The sequence below is a fragment of the Schistocerca cancellata genome, unplaced genomic scaffold, assembly GCF_023864275.1.
Source record: "Schistocerca cancellata isolate TAMUIC-IGC-003103 unplaced genomic scaffold, iqSchCanc2.1 HiC_scaffold_322, whole genome shotgun sequence".
NCBI classification, from domain to species: domain Eukaryota; kingdom Metazoa; phylum Arthropoda; class Insecta; order Orthoptera; family Acrididae; genus Schistocerca; species Schistocerca cancellata.
Window position 1 is genome coordinate 60,228 of NW_026046340.1, and position 18,657 is coordinate 78,884.

General features: G+C 55.6%; 43 non-coding genes across 43 annotated transcripts; 9 read left to right on the forward strand and 34 right to left on the reverse strand.

The window, feature by feature from the left end:
• The first annotated feature begins 187 nt into the window (after positions 1-187).
• On the forward strand, positions 188-259 carry Trnag-ucc (transfer RNA glycine (anticodon UCC)). The gene has a single exon. It is a non-coding gene; the product is annotated as a tRNA-Gly (tRNA).
• A 612-nt stretch (positions 260-871) lies between these two features.
• On the reverse strand, positions 872-945 carry Trnai-aau (transfer RNA isoleucine (anticodon AAU)). The gene has a single exon. It is a non-coding gene; the product is annotated as a tRNA-Ile (tRNA).
• Positions 946-1,143: 198 nt separating this feature from the next.
• Trnae-uuc (transfer RNA glutamic acid (anticodon UUC)) lies at positions 1,144-1,215 on the reverse strand. The gene has a single exon. It is a non-coding gene; the product is annotated as a tRNA-Glu (tRNA).
• A 303-nt stretch (positions 1,216-1,518) lies between these two features.
• Trnam-cau (transfer RNA methionine (anticodon CAU)) lies at positions 1,519-1,591 on the reverse strand. The gene has a single exon. It is a non-coding gene; the product is annotated as a tRNA-Met (tRNA).
• A 382-nt stretch (positions 1,592-1,973) lies between these two features.
• Positions 1,974-2,044, reverse strand: Trnag-gcc (transfer RNA glycine (anticodon GCC)). Its single transcript has one exon. It is a non-coding gene; the product is annotated as a tRNA-Gly (tRNA).
• Positions 2,045-2,367: 323 nt separating this feature from the next.
• Trnag-ucc (transfer RNA glycine (anticodon UCC)) lies at positions 2,368-2,439 on the forward strand. Its single transcript has one exon. It is a non-coding gene; the product is annotated as a tRNA-Gly (tRNA).
• Positions 2,440-3,051: 612 nt separating this feature from the next.
• On the reverse strand, positions 3,052-3,125 carry Trnai-aau (transfer RNA isoleucine (anticodon AAU)). The gene has a single exon. It is a non-coding gene; the product is annotated as a tRNA-Ile (tRNA).
• A 198-nt stretch (positions 3,126-3,323) lies between these two features.
• Trnae-uuc (transfer RNA glutamic acid (anticodon UUC)) lies at positions 3,324-3,395 on the reverse strand. Its single transcript has one exon. It is a non-coding gene; the product is annotated as a tRNA-Glu (tRNA).
• A 303-nt stretch (positions 3,396-3,698) lies between these two features.
• Positions 3,699-3,771, reverse strand: Trnam-cau (transfer RNA methionine (anticodon CAU)). The gene has a single exon. It is a non-coding gene; the product is annotated as a tRNA-Met (tRNA).
• A 382-nt stretch (positions 3,772-4,153) lies between these two features.
• Positions 4,154-4,224, reverse strand: Trnag-gcc (transfer RNA glycine (anticodon GCC)). Its single transcript has one exon. It is a non-coding gene; the product is annotated as a tRNA-Gly (tRNA).
• A 323-nt stretch (positions 4,225-4,547) lies between these two features.
• Trnag-ucc (transfer RNA glycine (anticodon UCC)) lies at positions 4,548-4,619 on the forward strand. The gene has a single exon. It is a non-coding gene; the product is annotated as a tRNA-Gly (tRNA).
• Positions 4,620-5,231: 612 nt separating this feature from the next.
• Trnai-aau (transfer RNA isoleucine (anticodon AAU)) lies at positions 5,232-5,305 on the reverse strand. Its single transcript has one exon. It is a non-coding gene; the product is annotated as a tRNA-Ile (tRNA).
• A 198-nt stretch (positions 5,306-5,503) lies between these two features.
• Positions 5,504-5,575, reverse strand: Trnae-uuc (transfer RNA glutamic acid (anticodon UUC)). Its single transcript has one exon. It is a non-coding gene; the product is annotated as a tRNA-Glu (tRNA).
• Positions 5,576-5,878: 303 nt separating this feature from the next.
• Trnam-cau (transfer RNA methionine (anticodon CAU)) lies at positions 5,879-5,951 on the reverse strand. The gene has a single exon. It is a non-coding gene; the product is annotated as a tRNA-Met (tRNA).
• A 382-nt stretch (positions 5,952-6,333) lies between these two features.
• On the reverse strand, positions 6,334-6,404 carry Trnag-gcc (transfer RNA glycine (anticodon GCC)). The gene has a single exon. It is a non-coding gene; the product is annotated as a tRNA-Gly (tRNA).
• Positions 6,405-6,727: 323 nt separating this feature from the next.
• Positions 6,728-6,799, forward strand: Trnag-ucc (transfer RNA glycine (anticodon UCC)). Its single transcript has one exon. It is a non-coding gene; the product is annotated as a tRNA-Gly (tRNA).
• A 612-nt stretch (positions 6,800-7,411) lies between these two features.
• Trnai-aau (transfer RNA isoleucine (anticodon AAU)) lies at positions 7,412-7,485 on the reverse strand. Its single transcript has one exon. It is a non-coding gene; the product is annotated as a tRNA-Ile (tRNA).
• A 198-nt stretch (positions 7,486-7,683) lies between these two features.
• On the reverse strand, positions 7,684-7,755 carry Trnae-uuc (transfer RNA glutamic acid (anticodon UUC)). The gene has a single exon. It is a non-coding gene; the product is annotated as a tRNA-Glu (tRNA).
• A 303-nt stretch (positions 7,756-8,058) lies between these two features.
• On the reverse strand, positions 8,059-8,131 carry Trnam-cau (transfer RNA methionine (anticodon CAU)). Its single transcript has one exon. It is a non-coding gene; the product is annotated as a tRNA-Met (tRNA).
• Positions 8,132-8,513: 382 nt separating this feature from the next.
• Positions 8,514-8,584, reverse strand: Trnag-gcc (transfer RNA glycine (anticodon GCC)). Its single transcript has one exon. It is a non-coding gene; the product is annotated as a tRNA-Gly (tRNA).
• A 323-nt stretch (positions 8,585-8,907) lies between these two features.
• On the forward strand, positions 8,908-8,979 carry Trnag-ucc (transfer RNA glycine (anticodon UCC)). The gene has a single exon. It is a non-coding gene; the product is annotated as a tRNA-Gly (tRNA).
• Positions 8,980-9,591: 612 nt separating this feature from the next.
• Trnai-aau (transfer RNA isoleucine (anticodon AAU)) lies at positions 9,592-9,665 on the reverse strand. Its single transcript has one exon. It is a non-coding gene; the product is annotated as a tRNA-Ile (tRNA).
• A 198-nt stretch (positions 9,666-9,863) lies between these two features.
• Trnae-uuc (transfer RNA glutamic acid (anticodon UUC)) lies at positions 9,864-9,935 on the reverse strand. Its single transcript has one exon. It is a non-coding gene; the product is annotated as a tRNA-Glu (tRNA).
• A 303-nt stretch (positions 9,936-10,238) lies between these two features.
• Positions 10,239-10,311, reverse strand: Trnam-cau (transfer RNA methionine (anticodon CAU)). The gene has a single exon. It is a non-coding gene; the product is annotated as a tRNA-Met (tRNA).
• A 382-nt stretch (positions 10,312-10,693) lies between these two features.
• Trnag-gcc (transfer RNA glycine (anticodon GCC)) lies at positions 10,694-10,764 on the reverse strand. Its single transcript has one exon. It is a non-coding gene; the product is annotated as a tRNA-Gly (tRNA).
• Positions 10,765-11,087: 323 nt separating this feature from the next.
• Positions 11,088-11,159, forward strand: Trnag-ucc (transfer RNA glycine (anticodon UCC)). The gene has a single exon. It is a non-coding gene; the product is annotated as a tRNA-Gly (tRNA).
• A 612-nt stretch (positions 11,160-11,771) lies between these two features.
• On the reverse strand, positions 11,772-11,845 carry Trnai-aau (transfer RNA isoleucine (anticodon AAU)). The gene has a single exon. It is a non-coding gene; the product is annotated as a tRNA-Ile (tRNA).
• Positions 11,846-12,043: 198 nt separating this feature from the next.
• Positions 12,044-12,115, reverse strand: Trnae-uuc (transfer RNA glutamic acid (anticodon UUC)). The gene has a single exon. It is a non-coding gene; the product is annotated as a tRNA-Glu (tRNA).
• A 303-nt stretch (positions 12,116-12,418) lies between these two features.
• Positions 12,419-12,491, reverse strand: Trnam-cau (transfer RNA methionine (anticodon CAU)). Its single transcript has one exon. It is a non-coding gene; the product is annotated as a tRNA-Met (tRNA).
• A 382-nt stretch (positions 12,492-12,873) lies between these two features.
• Trnag-gcc (transfer RNA glycine (anticodon GCC)) lies at positions 12,874-12,944 on the reverse strand. Its single transcript has one exon. It is a non-coding gene; the product is annotated as a tRNA-Gly (tRNA).
• A 323-nt stretch (positions 12,945-13,267) lies between these two features.
• On the forward strand, positions 13,268-13,339 carry Trnag-ucc (transfer RNA glycine (anticodon UCC)). Its single transcript has one exon. It is a non-coding gene; the product is annotated as a tRNA-Gly (tRNA).
• Positions 13,340-13,951: 612 nt separating this feature from the next.
• Trnai-aau (transfer RNA isoleucine (anticodon AAU)) lies at positions 13,952-14,025 on the reverse strand. The gene has a single exon. It is a non-coding gene; the product is annotated as a tRNA-Ile (tRNA).
• Positions 14,026-14,223: 198 nt separating this feature from the next.
• Trnae-uuc (transfer RNA glutamic acid (anticodon UUC)) lies at positions 14,224-14,295 on the reverse strand. Its single transcript has one exon. It is a non-coding gene; the product is annotated as a tRNA-Glu (tRNA).
• Positions 14,296-14,598: 303 nt separating this feature from the next.
• Trnam-cau (transfer RNA methionine (anticodon CAU)) lies at positions 14,599-14,671 on the reverse strand. Its single transcript has one exon. It is a non-coding gene; the product is annotated as a tRNA-Met (tRNA).
• A 382-nt stretch (positions 14,672-15,053) lies between these two features.
• Trnag-gcc (transfer RNA glycine (anticodon GCC)) lies at positions 15,054-15,124 on the reverse strand. Its single transcript has one exon. It is a non-coding gene; the product is annotated as a tRNA-Gly (tRNA).
• Positions 15,125-15,447: 323 nt separating this feature from the next.
• On the forward strand, positions 15,448-15,519 carry Trnag-ucc (transfer RNA glycine (anticodon UCC)). The gene has a single exon. It is a non-coding gene; the product is annotated as a tRNA-Gly (tRNA).
• A 612-nt stretch (positions 15,520-16,131) lies between these two features.
• Positions 16,132-16,205, reverse strand: Trnai-aau (transfer RNA isoleucine (anticodon AAU)). The gene has a single exon. It is a non-coding gene; the product is annotated as a tRNA-Ile (tRNA).
• A 198-nt stretch (positions 16,206-16,403) lies between these two features.
• Positions 16,404-16,475, reverse strand: Trnae-uuc (transfer RNA glutamic acid (anticodon UUC)). The gene has a single exon. It is a non-coding gene; the product is annotated as a tRNA-Glu (tRNA).
• Positions 16,476-16,778: 303 nt separating this feature from the next.
• Positions 16,779-16,851, reverse strand: Trnam-cau (transfer RNA methionine (anticodon CAU)). Its single transcript has one exon. It is a non-coding gene; the product is annotated as a tRNA-Met (tRNA).
• Positions 16,852-17,233: 382 nt separating this feature from the next.
• Positions 17,234-17,304, reverse strand: Trnag-gcc (transfer RNA glycine (anticodon GCC)). The gene has a single exon. It is a non-coding gene; the product is annotated as a tRNA-Gly (tRNA).
• A 323-nt stretch (positions 17,305-17,627) lies between these two features.
• On the forward strand, positions 17,628-17,699 carry Trnag-ucc (transfer RNA glycine (anticodon UCC)). Its single transcript has one exon. It is a non-coding gene; the product is annotated as a tRNA-Gly (tRNA).
• A 612-nt stretch (positions 17,700-18,311) lies between these two features.
• Positions 18,312-18,385, reverse strand: Trnai-aau (transfer RNA isoleucine (anticodon AAU)). The gene has a single exon. It is a non-coding gene; the product is annotated as a tRNA-Ile (tRNA).
• Positions 18,386-18,583: 198 nt separating this feature from the next.
• Positions 18,584-18,655, reverse strand: Trnae-uuc (transfer RNA glutamic acid (anticodon UUC)). Its single transcript has one exon. It is a non-coding gene; the product is annotated as a tRNA-Glu (tRNA).
• Positions 18,656-18,657: the final 2 nt, after the last annotated feature.

The window sequence follows — 18,657 nt, forward strand, 5'->3', positions numbered from 1 at the left end:
TCGTCTAAGTACTCTTGCGGCGCACGCACGCGACGACTCTTGCCAAAGGACGCGAAATGTGCGTAGAGACGCTGCCTGGATGAGCTCGCCTACCCCGTAACGCGCCTACAGCTACGACCACCTTCAGGCGCCGCTGACAGGCGGGAAGCAGACACAGCGCGGCTCGCGAGGCGCGGAAGGCAACTGTGCGGTGGTGGTGTAATGGTCAGCATAGTTGCCTTCCAAGCAGTTGATCCGGGGTCGATCCCCGGCCACCGCAGCAGGCTTTTACTTTTGCGTATAAGTACTTTTGCCACGCGTCCTTAAATTAATGTTTCTTTCCCCATCTTACTCGCTGCAGGCCACCCTATAGCGTGTGCGTCGATTCCCCTTGAGTCTCGACTTGTCTCGACTTTGCTCAGCTGACGCGAGAGCTGACGCTCTCCAGTCGGCCTATATCAACACGACAAGCACGAGAAACGACTGAGAGAGGCAAGGAGAGGCGAGGCGGTGGACACACAGCACGCCGCTTCATTACACGGTGGCGTCTCCCTGACTGAATCGGGCTGCAGCTGCGAAAAGAAAGGAGAAAGACAAATAGGAAGCAAAATTGCCAACAGTACCCTGCGTTCCCATGCGGTCACCCGCCCAAGCACTGACAGGGGCCAAAGTTGTTACACGTCGGCAATCGGACATTTTCTTTCGTTTTCTCTTTGCCGTATCAGAACCAGCGTATTCAACATATTGTGGCCATTGCCGAGCGAATGCTGTAGCGCTTGCCGACAAGTCGGGTTCGGATCCTCTGTCAACGTCCACGCAGGGCGATGATCTTTTGGCCATCACACTCGCCAGCTGAAATCGGCACTGCCTTTTCGTAGTAGTAAAAGCGTACTGGCCCGTGGGGGGATCGAACCCACGACCTTCGCGTTATTAGCACGACGCTCTAACCAACTGAGCTAACGGGCCTCGACGCGGACGGTTGCTCAGCCCTATGCTGGAAACACGTGGCATGAAGCCACACGCCACTTCTAGAGTCACTGTGTGCCTGCTCCGCTCGTCCATGTTCTGCTGGCGGTCATGAAACAGTAGCTGAATTGCGAACAGGACGGGAAACGGCAGCACGCACAGCTGAAACTTGAGACGATTCGTGTGGAAAAAATTCCGTTCCGGTACCGGGAATCGAACCCGGGCCTCCTGGGTGAAAGCCAGGTATCCTAGCCACTAGACCACACCGGAGTTCGGCGTTCGTTGTACGGATCGGATGGTCTCTCGCACATTTCGTGCCGAGTCCCGCGTCGGCACCCTTCTCTCTTTGCGAGCGTCTTTGCGCATACTGACTGGCAAGGCGCGCACCTCAAAAGTCTCAGAGCAATGCATTTGGCTTCTTGCTCTACTGGGAGAAGAGGAAAAGGAAAGCTGTAAGTATCAATAACAGGAAGTAAACATTTTCTCGCTGAAGCGTTGAAACGTTGTGGATAACAAACAAGAAATAAGTTCGAGCACTAGCGACAGCACCACCGTGACTCACAGAAAATTAAATGCCCCGGGTGAGAATCGAACTCACGACCTTAAAATTATGAGACTTACGCGCTGCCTACTGCGCTACCGAGGCAGGGGGACGGGGGTAGTCCGCTGGTCCTGGAATCTGGGTAAGCAGCGTACCCAATGTTAGACGCAGAGATACACTACTTCGTGGTTAACGCGTTCTGTTGCTACACGTGCATTGCCGGCCCAGTTGATTGCGGTGTTGCTGCAGCTTTTGCAACCATAGGCAGCACTCCCCGTCGTTCAAGTTCAATGCCTCGGAGGCACCTGGACACAGCAACTTGTGAGGCCAGGCCGACGCCAGTCCGTAGAACATGACGCGAGCGTCCGAGTGGGGAACCGCGCGTGCTGCGTTCTCGTTTCTTCTCAAGGGAATCCCGCTATACATTCTTGTGGATCGTGCATCTCAAGCGCGCAAGTCACACGGCACCGCGGGAAAAGCAAAATGATGCATCGGCCGGGAATCGAACCCGGGCCGCCCGCGTGGCAGGCGAGCATTCTACCACTGAACCACCGATGCTCAGCTAGTTCACAGCTTCCTGGTGCTTTCCGCTGCAGACGTCTGAGGGGAAAGTGGGACTGCCGTCCAGCGCCGTCGCATCCTCTCGAGAGAATGCTACAGACGCTGAATCCTGCACTGCACTGCTTAAAAATGATCGTCTAAGTACTCTTGCGGCGCACGCACGCGACGACTCTTGCCAAAGGACGCGAAATGTGCGTAGAGACGCTGCCTGGATGAGCTCGCCTACCCCGTAACGCGCCTACAGCTACGACCACCTTCAGGCGCCGCTGACAGGCGGGAAGCAGACACAGCGCGGCTCGCGAGGCGCGGAAGGCAACTGTGCGGTGGTGGTGTAATGGTCAGCATAGTTGCCTTCCAAGCAGTTGATCCGGGGTCGATTCCCGGCCACCGCAGCAGGCTTTTACTTTTGCGTATAAGTACTTTTGCCACGCGTCCTTAAATTAATGTTTCTTTCCCCATCTTACTCGCTGCAGGCCACCCTATAGCGTGTGCGTCGATTCCCCTTGAGTCTCGACTTGTCTCGACTTTGCTCAGCTGACGCGAGAGCTGACGCTCTCCAGTCGGCCTATATCAACACGACAAGCACGAGAAACGACTGAGAGAGGCAAGGAGAGGCGAGGCGGTGGACACACAGCACGCCGCTTCATTACACGGTGGCGTCTCCCTGACTGAATCGGGCTGCAGCTGCGAAAAGAAAGGAGAAAGACAAATAGGAAGCAAAATTGCCAACAGTACCCTGCGTTCCCATGCGGTCACCCGCCCAAGCACTGACAGGGGCCAAAGTTGTTACACGTCGGCAATCGGACATTTTCTTTCGTTTTCTCTTTGCCGTATCAGAACCAGCGTATTCAACATATTGTGGCCATTGCCGAGCGAATGCTGTAGCGCTTGCCGACAAGTCGGGTTCGGATCCTCTGTCAACGTCCACGCAGGGCGATGATCTTTTGGCCATCACACTCGCCAGCTGAAATCGGCGCTGCCTTTTCGTAGTAGTAAAAGCGTACTGGCCCGTGGGGGGATCGAACCCACGACCTTCGCGTTATTAGCACGACGCTCTAACCAACTGAGCTAACGGGCCTCGACGCGGACGGTTGCTCAGCCCTACGCTGGAAACACGTGGCATGAAGCCACACGCCACTTCTAGGGTCACTGTGTGCCTGCTCCGCTCGTCCATGTTCTGCTGGCGGTCATGAAACAGTAGCTGAATTGCGAACAGGACGGGAAACGGCAGCACGCACAGCTGAAACTTGAGACGATTCGTGTGGAAAAAATTCCGTTCCGGTACCGGGAATCGAACCCGGGCCTCCTGGGTGAAAGCCAGGTATCCTAGCCACTAGACCACACCGGAGTTCGGCGTTCGTTGGACGGATCGGATGGTCTCTCGCACATTTCGTGCCGAGTCCCGCGTCGGCACCCTTCTCTCTTTGCGAGCGTCTTTGCGCATACTGACTGGCAAGGCGCGCACCTCAAAAGTCTCAGAGCAATGCATTTGGCTTCTTGCTCTACTGGGAGAAGAGGAAAAGGAAAGCTGTAAGTATCAATAACAGGAAGTAAACATTTTCTCGCTGAAGCGTTGAAACGTTGTGGATAACAAACAAGAAATAAGTTCGAGCACTAGCGACAGCACCACCGTGACTCACAGAAAATTAAATGCCCCGGGTGAGAATCGAACTCACGACCTTAAAATTATGAGACTTACGCGCTGCCTACTGCGCTACCGAGGCAGGGGGACGGGGGGAGACCGCTGGTCCTGGAATCTGGGTAAGCAGCGTACCCAATGTTAGACGCAGAGATACACTACTTCGTGGTTAACGCGTTCTGTTGCTACACGTGCATTGCCGGCCCAGTTGATTGCGGTGTTGCTGCAGCTTTTGCAACCATAGGCAGCACTCCCCGTCGTTCAAGTTCAATGCCTCGGAGGCACCTGGACACAGCAACTTGTGAGGCCAGGCCGACGCCAGTCCGTAGAACATGACGCGAGCGTCCGAGTGGGGAACCGCGCGTGCTGCGTTCTCGTTTCTTCTCAAGGGAATCCCGCTATACATTCTTGTGGATCGTGCATCTCAAGCGCGCAAGTCACACGGCACCGCGGGAAAAGCAAAATGATGCATCGGCCGGGAATCGAACCCGGGCCGCCCGCGTGGCAGGCGAGCATTCTACCACTGAACCACCGATGCTCAGCTAGTTCACAGCTTCCTGGTGCTTTCCGCTGCAGACGTCTGAGGGGAAAGTGGGACTGCCGTCCAGCGCCGTCGCATCCTCTCGAGAGAATGCTACAGACGCTGAATCCTGCACTGCACTGCTTAAAAATGATCGTCTAAGTACTCTTGCGGCGCACGCACGCGACGACTCTTGCCAAAGGACGCGAAATGTGCGTAGAGACGCTGCCTGGATGAGCTCGCCTACCCCGTAACGCGCCTACAGCTACGACCACCTTCAGGCGCCGCTGACAGGCGGGAAGCAGACACAGCGCGGCTCGCGAGGCGCGGAAGGCAACTGTGCGGTGGTGGTGTAATGGTCAGCATAGTTGCCTTCCAAGCAGTTGATCCGGGTTCGATTCCCGGCCACCGCAGCAGGCTTTTACTTTTGCGTATAAGTACTTTTGCCACGCGTCCTTAAATTAATGTTTCTTTCCCCATCTTACTCGCTGCAGGCCACCCTATAGCGTGTGCGTCGATTCCCCTTGAGTCTCGACTTGTCTCGACTTTGCTCAGCTGACGCGAGAGCTGACGCTCTCCAGTCGGCCTATATCAACACGACAAGCACGAGAAACGACTGAGAGAGGCAAGGAGAGGCGAGGCGGTGGACACACAGCACGCCGCTTCATTACACGGTGGCGTCTCCCTGACTGAATCGGGCTGCAGCTGCGAAAAGAAAGGAGAAAGACAAATAGGAAGCAAAATTGCCAACAGTACCCTGCGTTCCCATGCGGTCACCCGCCCAAGCACTGACAGGGGCCAAAGTTGTTACACGTCGGCAATCGGACATTTTCTTTCGTTTTCTCTTTGCCGTATCAGAACCAGCGTATTCAACATATTGTGGCCATTGCCGAGCGAATGCTGTAGCGCTTGCCGACAAGTCGGGTTCGGATCCTCTGTCAACGTCCACGCAGGGCGATGATCTTTTGGCCATCACACTCGCCAGCTGAAATCGGCGCTGCCTTTTCGTAGTAGTAAAAGCGTACTGGCCCGTGGGGGGATCGAACCCACGACCTTCGCGTTATTAGCACGACGCTCTAACCAACTGAGCTAACGGGCCTCGACGCGGACGGTTGCTCAGCCCTACGCTGGAAACACGTGGCATGAAGCCACACGCCACTTCTAGGGTCACTGTGTGCCTGCTCCGCTCGTCCATGTTCTGCTGGCGGTCATGAAACAGTAGCTGAATTGCGAACAGGACGGGAAACGGCAGCACGCACAGCTGAAACTTGAGACGATTCGTGTGGAAAAAATTCCGTTCCGGTACCGGGAATCGAACCCGGGCCTCCTGGGTGAAAGCCAGGTATCCTAGCCACTAGACCACACCGGAGTTCGGCGTTCGTTGGACGGATCGGATGGTCTCTCGCACATTTCGTGCCGAGTCCCGCGTCGGCACCCTTCTCTCTTTGCGAGCGTCTTTGCGCATACTGACTGGCAAGGCGCGCACCTCAAAAGTCTCAGAGCAATGCATTTGGCTTCTTGCTCTACTGGGAGAAGAGGAAAAGGAAAGCTGTAAGTATCAATAACAGGAAGTAAACATTTTCTCGCTGAAGCGTTGAAACGTTGTGGATAACAAACAAGAAATAAGTTCGAGCACTAGCGACAGCACCACCGTGACTCACAGAAAATTAAATGCCCCGGGTGAGAATCGAACTCACGACCTTAAAATTATGAGACTTACGCGCTGCCTACTGCGCTACCGAGGCAGGGGGACGGGGGGAGACCGCTGGTCCTGGAATCTGGGTAAGCAGCGTACCCAATGTTAGACGCAGAGATACACTACTTCGTGGTTAACGCGTTCTGTTGCTACACGTGCATTGCCGGCCCAGTTGATTGCGGTGTTGCTGCAGCTTTTGCAACCATAGGCAGCACTCCCCGTCGTTCAAGTTCAATGCCTCGGAGGCACCTGGACACAGCAACTTGTGAGGCCAGGCCGACGCCAGTCCGTAGAACATGACGCGAGCGTCCGAGTGGGGAACCGCGCGTGCTGCGTTCTCGTTTCTTCTCAAGGGAATCCCGCTATACATTCTTGTGGATCGTGCATCTCAAGCGCGCAAGTCACACGGCACCGCGGGAAAAGCAAAATGATGCATCGGCCGGGAATCGAACCCGGGCCGCCCGCGTGGCAGGCGAGCATTCTACCACTGAACCACCGATGCTCAGCTAGTTCACAGCTTCCTGGTGCTTTCCGCTGCAGACGTCTGAGGGGAAAGTGGGACTGCCGTCCAGCGCCGTCGCATCCTCTCGAGAGAATGCTACAGACGCTGAATCCTGCACTGCACTGCTTAAAAATGATCGTCTAAGTACTCTTGCGGCGCACGCACGCGACGACTCTTGCCAAAGGACGCGAAATGTGCGTAGAGACGCTGCCTGGATGAGCTCGCCTACCCCGTAACGCGCCTACAGCTACGACCACCTTCAGGCGCCGCTGACAGGCGGGAAGCAGACACAGCGCGGCTCGCGAGGCGCGGAAGGCAACTGTGCGGTGGTGGTGTAATGGTCAGCATAGTTGCCTTCCAAGCAGTTGATCCGGGTTCGATTCCCGGCCACCGCAGCAGGCTTTTACTTTTGCGTATAAGTACTTTTGCCACGCGTCCTTAAATTAATGTTTCTTTCCCCATCTTACTCGCTGCAGGCCACCCTATAGCGTGTGCGTCGATTCCCCTTGAGTCTCGACTTGTCTCGACTTTGCTCAGCTGACGCGAGAGCTGACGCTCTCCAGTCGGCCTATATCAACACGACAAGCACGAGAAACGACTGAGAGAGGCAAGGAGAGGCGAGGCGGTGGACACACAGCACGCCGCTTCATTACACGGTGGCGTCTCCCTGACTGAATCGGGCTGCAGCTGCGAAAAGAAAGGAGAAAGACAAATAGGAAGCAAAATTGCCAACAGTACCCTGCGTTCCCATGCGGTCACCCGCCCAAGCACTGACAGGGGCCAAAGTTGTTACACGTCGGCAATCGGACATTTTCTTTCGTTTTCTCTTTGCCGTATCAGAACCAGCGTATTCAACATATTGTGGCCATTGCCGAGCGAATGCTGTAGCGCTTGCCGACAAGTCGGGTTCGGATCCTCTGTCAACGTCCACGCAGGGCGATGATCTTTTGGCCATCACACTCGCCAGCTGAAATCGGCGCTGCCTTTTCGTAGTAGTAAAAGCGTACTGGCCCGTGGGGGGATCGAACCCACGACCTTCGCGTTATTAGCACGACGCTCTAACCAACTGAGCTAACGGGCCTCGACGCGGACGGTTGCTCAGCCCTACGCTGGAAACACGTGGCATGAAGCCACACGCCACTTCTAGGGTCACTGTGTGCCTGCTCCGCTCGTCCATGTTCTGCTGGCGGTCATGAAACAGTAGCTGAATTGCGAACAGGACGGGAAACGGCAGCACGCACAGCTGAAACTTGAGACGATTCGTGTGGAAAAAATTCCGTTCCGGTACCGGGAATCGAACCCGGGCCTCCTGGGTGAAAGCCAGGTATCCTAGCCACTAGACCACACCGGAGTTCGGCGTTCGTTGGACGGATCGGATGGTCTCTCGCACATTTCGTGCCGAGTCCCGCGTCGGCACCCTTCTCTCTTTGCGAGCGTCTTTGCGCATACTGACTGGCAAGGCGCGCACCTCAAAAGTCTCAGAGCAATGCATTTGGCTTCTTGCTCTACTGGGAGAAGAGGAAAAGGAAAGCTGTAAGTATCAATAACAGGAAGTAAACATTTTCTCGCTGAAGCGTTGAAACGTTGTGGATAACAAACAAGAAATAAGTTCGAGCACTAGCGACAGCACCACCGTGACTCACAGAAAATTAAATGCCCCGGGTGAGAATCGAACTCACGACCTTAAAATTATGAGACTTACGCGCTGCCTACTGCGCTACCGAGGCAGGGGGACGGGGGGAGACCGCTGGTCCTGGAATCTGGGTAAGCAGCGTACCCAATGTTAGACGCAGAGATACACTACTTCGTGGTTAACGCGTTCTGTTGCTACACGTGCATTGCCGGCCCAGTTGATTGCGGTGTTGCTGCAGCTTTTGCAACCATAGGCAGCACTCCCCGTCGTTCAAGTTCAATGCCTCGGAGGCACCTGGACACAGCAACTTGTGAGGCCAGGCCGACGCCAGTCCGTAGAACATGACGCGAGCGTCCGAGTGGGGAACCGCGCGTGCTGCGTTCTCGTTTCTTCTCAAGGGAATCCCGCTATACATTCTTGTGGATCGTGCATCTCAAGCGCGCAAGTCACACGGCACCGCGGGAAAAGCAAAATGATGCATCGGCCGGGAATCGAACCCGGGCCGCCCGCGTGGCAGGCGAGCATTCTACCACTGAACCACCGATGCTCAGCTAGTTCACAGCTTCCTGGTGCTTTCCGCTGCAGACGTCTGAGGGGAAAGTGGGACTGCCGTCCAGCGCCGTCGCATCCTCTCGAGAGAATGCTACAGACGCTGAATCCTGCACTGCACTGCTTAAAAATGATCGTCTAAGTACTCTTGCGGCGCACGCACGCGACGACTCTTGCCAAAGGACGCGAAATGTGCGTAGAGACGCTGCCTGGATGAGTTCGCCTACCCCGTAACGCGCCTACAGCTACGACCACCTTCAGGCGCCGCTGACAGGCGGGAAGCAGACACAGCGCGGCTCGCGAGGCGCGGAAGGCAACTGTGCGGTGGTGGTGTAATGGTCAGCATAGTTGCCTTCCAAGCAGTTGATCCGGGTTCGATTCCCGGCCACCGCAGCAGGCTTTTACTTTTGCGTATAAGTACTTTTGCCACGCGTCCTTAAATTAATGTTTCTTTCCCCATCTTACTCGCTGCAGGCCACCCTATAGCGTGTGCGTCGATTCCCCTTGAGTCTCGACTTGTCTCGACTTTGCTCAGCTGACGCGAGAGCTGACGCTCTCCAGTCGGCCTATATCAACACGACAAGCACGAGAAACGACTGAGAGAGGCAAGGAGAGGCGAGGCGGTGGACACACAGCACGCCGCTTCATTACACGGTGGCGTCTCCCTGACTGAATCGGGCTGCAGCTGCGAAAAGAAAGGAGAAAGACAAATAGGAAGCAAAATTGCCAACAGTACCCTGCGTTCCCATGCGGTCACCCGCCCAAGCACTGACAGGGGCCAAAGTTGTTACACGTCGGCAATCGGACATTTTCTTTCGTTTTCTCTTTGCCGTATCAGAACCAGCGTATTCAACATATTGTGGCCATTGCCGAGCGAATGCTGTAGCGCTTGCCGACAAGTCGGGTTCGGATCCTCTGTCAACGTCCACGCAGGGCGATGATCTTTTGGCCATCACACTCGCCAGCTGAAATCGGCGCTGCCTTTTCGTAGTAGTAAAAGCGTACTGGCCCGTGGGGGGATCGAACCCACGACCTTCGCGTTATTAGCACGACGCTCTAACCAACTGAGCTAACGGGCCTCGACGCGGACGGTTGCTCAGCCCTACGCTGGAAACACGTGGCATGAAGCCACACGCCACTTCTAGGGTCACTGTGTGCCTGCTCCGCTCGTCCATGTTCTGCTGGCGGTCATGAAACAGTAGCTGAATTGCGAACAGGACGGGAAACGGCAGCACGCACAGCTGAAACTTGAGACGATTCGTGTGGAAAAAATTCCGTTCCGGTACCGGGAATCGAACCCGGGCCTCCTGGGTGAAAGCCAGGTATCCTAGCCACTAGACCACACCGGAGTTCGGCGTTCGTTGGACGGATCGGATGGTCTCTCGCACATTTCGTGCCGAGTCCCGCGTCGGCACCCTTCTCTCTTTGCGAGCGTCTTTGCGCATACTGACTGGCAAGGCGCGCACCTCAAAAGTCTCAGAGCAATGCATTTGGCTTCTTGCTCTACTGGGAGAAGAGGAAAAGGAAAGCTGTAAGTATCAATAACAGGAAGTAAACATTTTCTCGCTGAAGCGTTGAAACGTTGTGGATAACAAACAAGAAATAAGTTCGAGCACTAGCGACAGCACCACCGTGACTCACAGAAAATTAAATGCCCCGGGTGAGAATCGAACTCACGACCTTAAAATTATGAGACTTACGCGCTGCCTACTGCGCTACCGAGGCAGGGGGACGGGGGGAGACCGCTGGTCCTGGAATCTGGGTAAGCAGCGTACCCAATGTTAGACGCAGAGATACACTACTTCGTGGTTAACGCGTTCTGTTGCTACACGTGCATTGCCGGCCCAGTTGATTGCGGTGTTGCTGCAGCTTTTGCAACCATAGGCAGCACTCCCCGTCGTTCAAGTTCAATGCCTCGGAGGCACCTGGACACAGCAACTTGTGAGGCCAGGCCGACGCCAGTCCGTAGAACATGACGCGAGCGTCCGAGTGGGGAACCGCGCGTGCTGCGTTCTCGTTTCTTCTCAAGGGAATCCCGCTATACATTCTTGTGGATCGTGCATCTCAAGCGCGCAAGTCACACGGCACCGCGGGAAAAGCAAAATGATGCATCGGCCGGGAATCGAACCCGGGCCGCCCGCGTGGCAGGCGAGCATTCTACCACTGAACCACCGATGCTCAGCTAGTTCACAGCTTCCTGGTGCTTTCCGCTGCAGACGTCTGAGGGGAAAGTGGGACTGCCGTCCAGCGCCGTCGCATCCTCTCGAGAGAATGCTACAGACGCTGAATCCTGCACTGCACTGCTTAAAAATGATCGTCTAAGTACTCTTGCGGCGCACGCACGCGACGACTCTTGCCAAAGGACGCGAAATGTGCGTAGAGACGCTGCCTGGATGAGCTCGCCTACCCCGTAACGCGCCTACAGCTACGACCACCTTCAGGCGCCGCTGACAGGCGGGAAGCAGACACAGCGCGGCTCGCGAGGCGCGGAAGGCAACTGTGCGGTGGTGGTGTAATGGTCAGCATAGTTGCCTTCCAAGCAGTTGATCCGGGTTCGATTCCCGGCCACCGCAGCAGGCTTTTACTTTTGCGTATAAGTACTTTTGCCACGCGTCCTTAAATTAATGTTTCTTTCCCCATCTTACTCGCTGCAGGCCACCCTATAGCGTGTGCGTCGATTCCCCTTGAGTCTCGACTTGTCTCGACTTTGCTCAGCTGACGCGAGAGCTGACGCTCTCCAGTCGGCCTATATCAACACGACAAGCACGAGAAACGACTGAGAGAGGCAAGGAGAGGCGAGGCGGTGGACACACAGCACGCCGCTTCATTACACGGTGGCGTCTCCCTGACTGAATCGGGCTGCAGCTGCGAAAAGAAAGGAGAAAGACAAATAGGAAGCAAAATTGCCAACAGTACCCTGCGTTCCCATGCGGTCACCCGCCCAAGCACTGACAGGGGCCAAAGTTGTTACACGTCGGCAATCGGACATTTTCTTTCGTTTTCTCTTTGCCGTATCAGAACCAGCGTATTCAACATATTGTGGCCATTGCCGAGCGAATGCTGTAGCGCTTGCCGACAAGTCGGGTTCGGATCCTCTGTCAACGTCCACGCAGGGCGATGATCTTTTGGCCATCACACTCGCCAGCTGAAATCGGCGCTGCCTTTTCGTAGTAGTAAAAGCGTACTGGCCCGTGGGGGGATCGAACCCACGACCTTCGCGTTATTAGCACGACGCTCTAACCAACTGAGCTAACGGGCCTCGACGCGGACGGTTGCTCAGCCCTACGCTGGAAACACGTGGCATGAAGCCACACGCCACTTCTAGGGTCACTGTGTGCCTGCTCCGCTCGTCCATGTTCTGCTGGCGGTCATGAAACAGTAGCTGAATTGCGAACAGGACGGGAAACGGCAGCACGCACAGCTGAAACTTGAGACGATTCGTGTGGAAAAAATTCCGTTCCGGTACCGGGAATCGAACCCGGGCCTCCTGGGTGAAAGCCAGGTATCCTAGCCACTAGACCACACCAGAGTTCGGCGTTCGTTGGACGGATCGGATGGTCTCTCGCACATTTCGTGCCGAGTCCCGCGTCGGCACCCTTCTCTCTTTGCGAGCGTCTTTGCGCATACTGACTGGCAAGGCGCGCACCTCAAAAGTCTCAGAGCAATGCATTTGGCTTCTTGCTCTACTGGGAGAAGAGGAAAAGGAAAGCTGTAAGTATCAATAACAGGAAGTAAACATTTTCTCGCTGAAGCGTTGAAACGTTGTGGATAACAAACAAGAAATAAGTTCGAGCACTAGCGACAGCACCACCGTGACTCACAGAAAATTAAATGCCCCGGGTGAGAATCGAACTCACGACCTTAAAATTATGAGACTTACGCGCTGCCTACTGCGCTACCGAGGCAGGGGGACGGGGGGAGACCGCTGGTCCTGGAATCTGGGTAAGCAGCGTACCCAATGTTAGACGCAGAGATACACTACTTCGTGGTTAACGCGTTCTGTTGCTACACGTGCATTGCCGGCCCAGTTGATTGCGGTGTTGCTGCAGCTTTTGCAACCATAGGCAGCACTCCCCGTCGTTCAAGTTCAATGCCTCGGAGGCACCTGGACACAGCAACTTGTGAGGCCAGGCCGACGCCAGTCCGTAGAACATGACGCGAGCGTCCGAGTGGGGAACCGCGCGTGCTGCGTTCTCGTTTCTTCTCAAGGGAATCCCGCTATACATTCTTGTGGATCGTGCATCTCAAGCGCGCAAGTCACACGGCACCGCGGGAAAAGCAAAATGATGCATCGGCCGGGAATCGAACCCGGGCCGCCCGCGTGGCAGGCGAGCATTCTACCACTGAACCACCGATGCTCAGCTAGTTCACAGCTTCCTGGTGCTTTCCGCTGCAGACGTCTGAGGGGAAAGTGGGACTGCCGTCCAGCGCCGTCGCATCCTCTCGAGAGAATGCTACAGACGCTGAATCCTGCACTGCACTGCTTAAAAATGATCGTCTAAGTACTCTTGCGGCGCACGCACGCGACGACTCTTGCCAAAGGACGCGAAATGTGCGTAGAGACGCTGCCTGGATGAGCTCGCCTACCCCGTAACGCGCCTACAGCTACGACCACCTTCAGGCGCCGCTGACAGGCGGGAAGCAGACACAGCGCGGCTCGCGAGGCGCGGAAGGCAACTGTGCGGTGGTGGTGTAATGGTCAGCATAGTTGCCTTCCAAGCAGTTGATCCGGGTTCGATTCCCGGCCACCGCAGCAGGCTTTTACTTTTGCGTATAAGTACTTTTGCCACGCGTCCTTAAATTAATGTTTCTTTCCCCATCTTACTCGCTGCAGGCCACCCTATAGCGTGTGCGTCGATTCCCCTTGAGTCTCGACTTGTCTCGACTTTGCTCAGCTGACGCGAGAGCTGACGCTCTCCAGTCGGCCTATATCAACACGACAAGCACGAGAAACGACTGAGAGAGGCAAGGAGAGGCGAGGCGGTGGACACACAGCACGCCGCTTCATTACACGGTGGCGTCTCCCTGACTGAATCGGGCTGCAGCTGCGAAAAGAAAGGAGAAAGACAAATAGGAAGCAAAATTGCCAACAGTACCCTGCGTTCCCATGCGGTCACCCGCCCAAGCACTGACAGGGGCCAAAGTTGTTACACGTCGGCAATCGGACATTTTCTTTCGTTTTCTCTTTGCCGTATCAGAACCAGCGTATTCAACATATTGTGGCCATTGCCGAGCGAATGCTGTAGCGCTTGCCGACAAGTCGGGTTCGGATCCTCTGTCAACGTCCACGCAGGGCGATGATCTTTTGGCCATCACACTCGCCAGCTGAAATCGGCGCTGCCTTTTCGTAGTAGTAAAAGCGTACTGGCCCGTGGGGGGATCGAACCCACGACCTTCGCGTTATTAGCACGACGCTCTAACCAACTGAGCTAACGGGCCTCGACGCGGACGGTTGCTCAGCCCTACGCTGGAAACACGTGGCATGAAGCCACACGCCACTTCTAGGGTCACTGTGTGCCTGCTCCGCTCGTCCATGTTCTGCTGGCGGTCATGAAACAGTAGCTGAATTGCGAACAGGACGGGAAACGGCAGCACGCACAGCTGAAACTTGAGACGATTCGTGTGGAAAAAATTCCGTTCCGGTACCGGGAATCGAACCCGGGCCTCCTGGGTGAAAGCCAGGTATCCTAGCCACTAGACCACACCGGAGTTCGGCGTTCGTTGGACGGATCGGATGGTCTCTCGCACATTTCGTGCCGAGTCCCGCGTCGGCACCCTTCTCTCTTTGCGAGCGTCTTTGCGCATACTGACTGGCAAGGCGCGCACCTCAAAAGTCTCAGAGCAATGCATTTGGCTTCTTGCTCTACTGGGAGAAGAGGAAAAGGAAAGCTGTAAGTATCAATAACAGGAAGTAAACATTTTCTCGCTGAAGCGTTGAAACGTTGTGGATAACAAACAAGAAATAAGTTCGAGCACTAGCGACAGCACCACCGTGACTCACAGAAAATTAAATGCCCCGGGTGAGAATCGAACTCACGACCTTAAAATTATGAGACTTACGCGCTGCCTACTGCGCTACCGAGGCAGGGGGACGGGGGGAGACCGCTGGTCCTGGAATCTGGGTAAGCAGCGTACCCAATGTTAGACGCAGAGATACACTACTTCGTGGTTAACGCGTTCTGTTGCTACACGTGCATTGCCGGCCCAGTTGATTGCGGTGTTGCTGCAGCTTTTGCAACCATAGGCAGCACTCCCCGTCGTTCAAGTTCAATGCCTCGGAGGCACCTGGACACAGCAACTTGTGAGGCCAGGCCGACGCCAGTCCGTAGAACATGACGCGAGCGTCCGAGTGGGGAACCGCGCGTGCTGCGTTCTCGTTTCTTCTCAAGGGAATCCCGCTATACATTCTTGTGGATCGTGCATCTCAAGCGCGCAAGTCACACGGCACCGCGGGAAAAGCAAAATGATGCATCGGCCGGGAATCGAACCCGGGCCGCCCGCGTGGCAGGCGAGCATTCTACCACTGAACCACCGATGCTCAGCTAGTTCACAGCTTCCTGGTGCTTTCCGCTGCAGACGTCTGAGGGGAAAGTGGGACTGCCGTCCAGCGCCGTCGCATCCTCTCGAGAGAATGCTACAGACGCTGAATCCTGCACTGCACTGCTTAAAAATGATCGTCTAAGTACTCTTGCGGCGCACGCACGCGACGACTCTTGCCAAAGGACGCGAAATGTGCGTAGAGACGCTGCCTGGATGAGTTCGCCTACCCCGTAACGCGCCTACAGCTACGACCACCTTCAGGCGCCGCTGACAGGCGGGAAGCAGACACAGCGCGGCTCGCGAGGCGCGGAAGGCAACTGTGCGGTGGTGGTGTAATGGTCAGCATAGTTGCCTTCCAAGCAGTTGATCCGGGTTCGATTCCCGGCCACCGCAGCAGGCTTTTACTTTTGCGTATAAGTACTTTTGCCACGCGTCCTTAAATTAATGTTTCTTTCCCCATCTTACTCGCTGCAGGCCACCCTATAGCGTGTGCGTCGATTCCCCTTGAGTCTCGACTTGTCTCGACTTTGCTCAGCTGACGCGAGAGCTGACGCTCTCCAGTCGGCCTATATCAACACGACAAGCACGAGAAACGACTGAGAGAGGCAAGGAGAGGCGAGGCGGTGGACACACAGCACGCCGCTTCATTACACGGTGGCGTCTCCCTGACTGAATCGGGCTGCAGCTGCGAAAAGAAAGGAGAAAGACAAATAGGAAGCAAAATTGCCAACAGTACCCTGCGTTCCCATGCGGTCACCCGCCCAAGCACTGACAGGGGCCAAAGTTGTTACACGTCGGCAATCGGACATTTTCTTTCGTTTTCTCTTTGCCGTATCAGAACCAGCGTATTCAACATATTGTGGCCATTGCCGAGCGAATGCTGTAGCGCTTGCCGACAAGTCGGGTTCGGATCCTCTGTCAACGTCCACGCAGGGCGATGATCTTTTGGCCATCACACTCGCCAGCTGAAATCGGCGCTGCCTTTTCGTAGTAGTAAAAGCGTACTGGCCCGTGGGGGGATCGAACCCACGACCTTCGCGTTATTAGCACGACGCTCTAACCAACTGAGCTAACGGGCCTCGACGCGGACGGTTGCTCAGCCCTACGCTGGAAACACGTGGCATGAAGCCACACGCCACTTCTAGGGTCACTGTGTGCCTGCTCCGCTCGTCCATGTTCTGCTGGCGGTCATGAAACAGTAGCTGAATTGCGAACAGGACGGGAAACGGCAGCACGCACAGCTGAAACTTGAGACGATTCGTGTGGAAAAAATTCCGTTCCGGTACCGGGAATCGAACCCGGGCCTCCTGGGTGAAAGCCAGGTATCCTAGCCACTAGACCACACCGGAGTTCGGCGTTCGTTGGACGGATCGGATGGTCTCTCGCACATTTCGTGCCGAGTCCCGCGTCGGCACCCTTCTCTCTTTGCGAGCGTCTTTGCGCATACTGACTGGCAAGGCGCGCACCTCAAAAGTCTCAGAGCAATGCATTTGGCTTCTTGCTCTACTGGGAGAAGAGGAAAAGGAAAGCTGTAAGTATCAATAACAGGAAGTAAACATTTTCTCGCTGAAGCGTTGAAACGTTGTGGATAACAAACAAGAAATAAGTTCGAGCACTAGCGACAGCACCACCGTGACTCACAGAAAATTAAATGCCCCGGGTGAGAATCGAACTCACGACCTTAAAATTATGAGACTTACGCGCTGCCTACTGCGCTACCGAGGCAGGGGGACGGGGGGAGACCGCTGGTCCTGGAATCTGGGTAAGCAGCGTACCCAATGTTAGACGCAGAGATACACTACTTCGTGGTTAACGCGTTCTGTTGCTACACGTGCATTGCCGGCCCAGTTGATTGCGGTGTTGCTGCAGCTTTTGCAACCATAGGCAGCACTCCCCGTCGTTCAAGTTCAATGCCTCGGAGGCACCTGGACACAGCAACTTGTGAGGCCAGGCCGACGCCAGTCCGTAGAACATGACGCGAGCGTCCGAGTGGGGAACCGCGCGTGCTGCGTTCTCGTTTCTTCTCAAGGGAATCCCGCTATACATTCTTGTGGATCGTGCATCTCAAGCGCGCAAGTCACACGGCACCGCGGGAAAAGCAAAATGATGCATCGGCCGGGAATCGAACCCGGGCCGCCCGCGTGGCAGGCGAGCATTCTACCACTGAACCACCGATGCTCAGCTAGTTCACAGCTTCCTGGTGCTTTCCGCTGCAGACGTCTGAGGGGAAAGTGGGACTGCCGTCCAGCGCCGTCGCATCCTCTCGAGAGAATGCTACAGACGCTGAATCCTGCACTGCACTGCTTAAAAATGATCGTCTAAGTACTCTTGCGGCGCACGCACGCGACGACTCTTGCCAAAGGACGCGAAATGTGCGTAGAGACGCTGCCTGGATGAGCTCGCCTACCCCGTAACGCGCCTACAGCTACGACCACCTTCAGGCGCCGCTGACAGGCGGGAAGCAGACACAGCGCGGCTCGCGAGGCGCGGAAGGCAACTGTGCGGTGGTGGTGTAATGGTCAGCATAGTTGCCTTCCAAGCAGTTGATCCGGGTTCGATTCCCGGCCACCGCAGCAGGCTTTTACTTTTGCGTATAAGTACTTTTGCCACGCGTCCTTAAATTAATGTTTCTTTCCCCATCTTACTCGCTGCAGGCCACCCTATAGCGTGTGCGTCGATTCCCCTTGAGTCTCGACTTGTCTCGACTTTGCTCAGCTGACGCGAGAGCTGACGCTCTCCAGTCGGCCTATATCAACACGACAAGCACGAGAAACGACTGAGAGAGGCAAGGAGAGGCGAGGCGGTGGACACACAGCACGCCGCTTCATTACACGGTGGCGTCTCCCTGACTGAATCGGGCTGCAGCTGCGAAAAGAAAGGAGAAAGACAAATAGGAAGCAAAATTGCCAACAGTACCCTGCGTTCCCATGCGGTCACCCGCCCAAGCACTGACAGGGGCCAAAGTTGTTACACGTCGGCAATCGGACATTTTCTTTCGTTTTCTCTTTGCCGTATCAGAACCAGCGTATTCAACATATTGTGGCCATTGCCGAGCGAATGCTGTAGCGCTTGCCGACAAGTCGGGTTCGGATCCTCTGTCAACGTCCACGCAGGGCGATGATCTTTTGGCCATCACACTCGCCAGCTGAAATCGGCGCTGCCTTTTCGTAGTAGTAAAAGCGTACTGGCCCGTGGGGGGATCGAACCCACGACCTTCGCGTTATTAGCACGACGCTCTAACCAACTGAGCTAACGGGCCTCGACGCGGACGGTTGCTCAGCCCTACGCTGGAAACACGTGGCATGAAGCCACACGCCACTTCTAGGGTCACTGTGTGCCTGCTCCGCTCGTCCATGTTCTGCTGGCGGTCATGAAACAGTAGCTGAATTGCGAACAGGACGGGAAACGGCAGCACGCACAGCTGAAACTTGAGACGATTCGTGTGGAAAAAATTCCGTTCCGGTACCGGGAATCGAACCCGGGCCTCCTGGGTGAAAGCCAGGTATCCTAGCCACTAGACCACACCAGAGT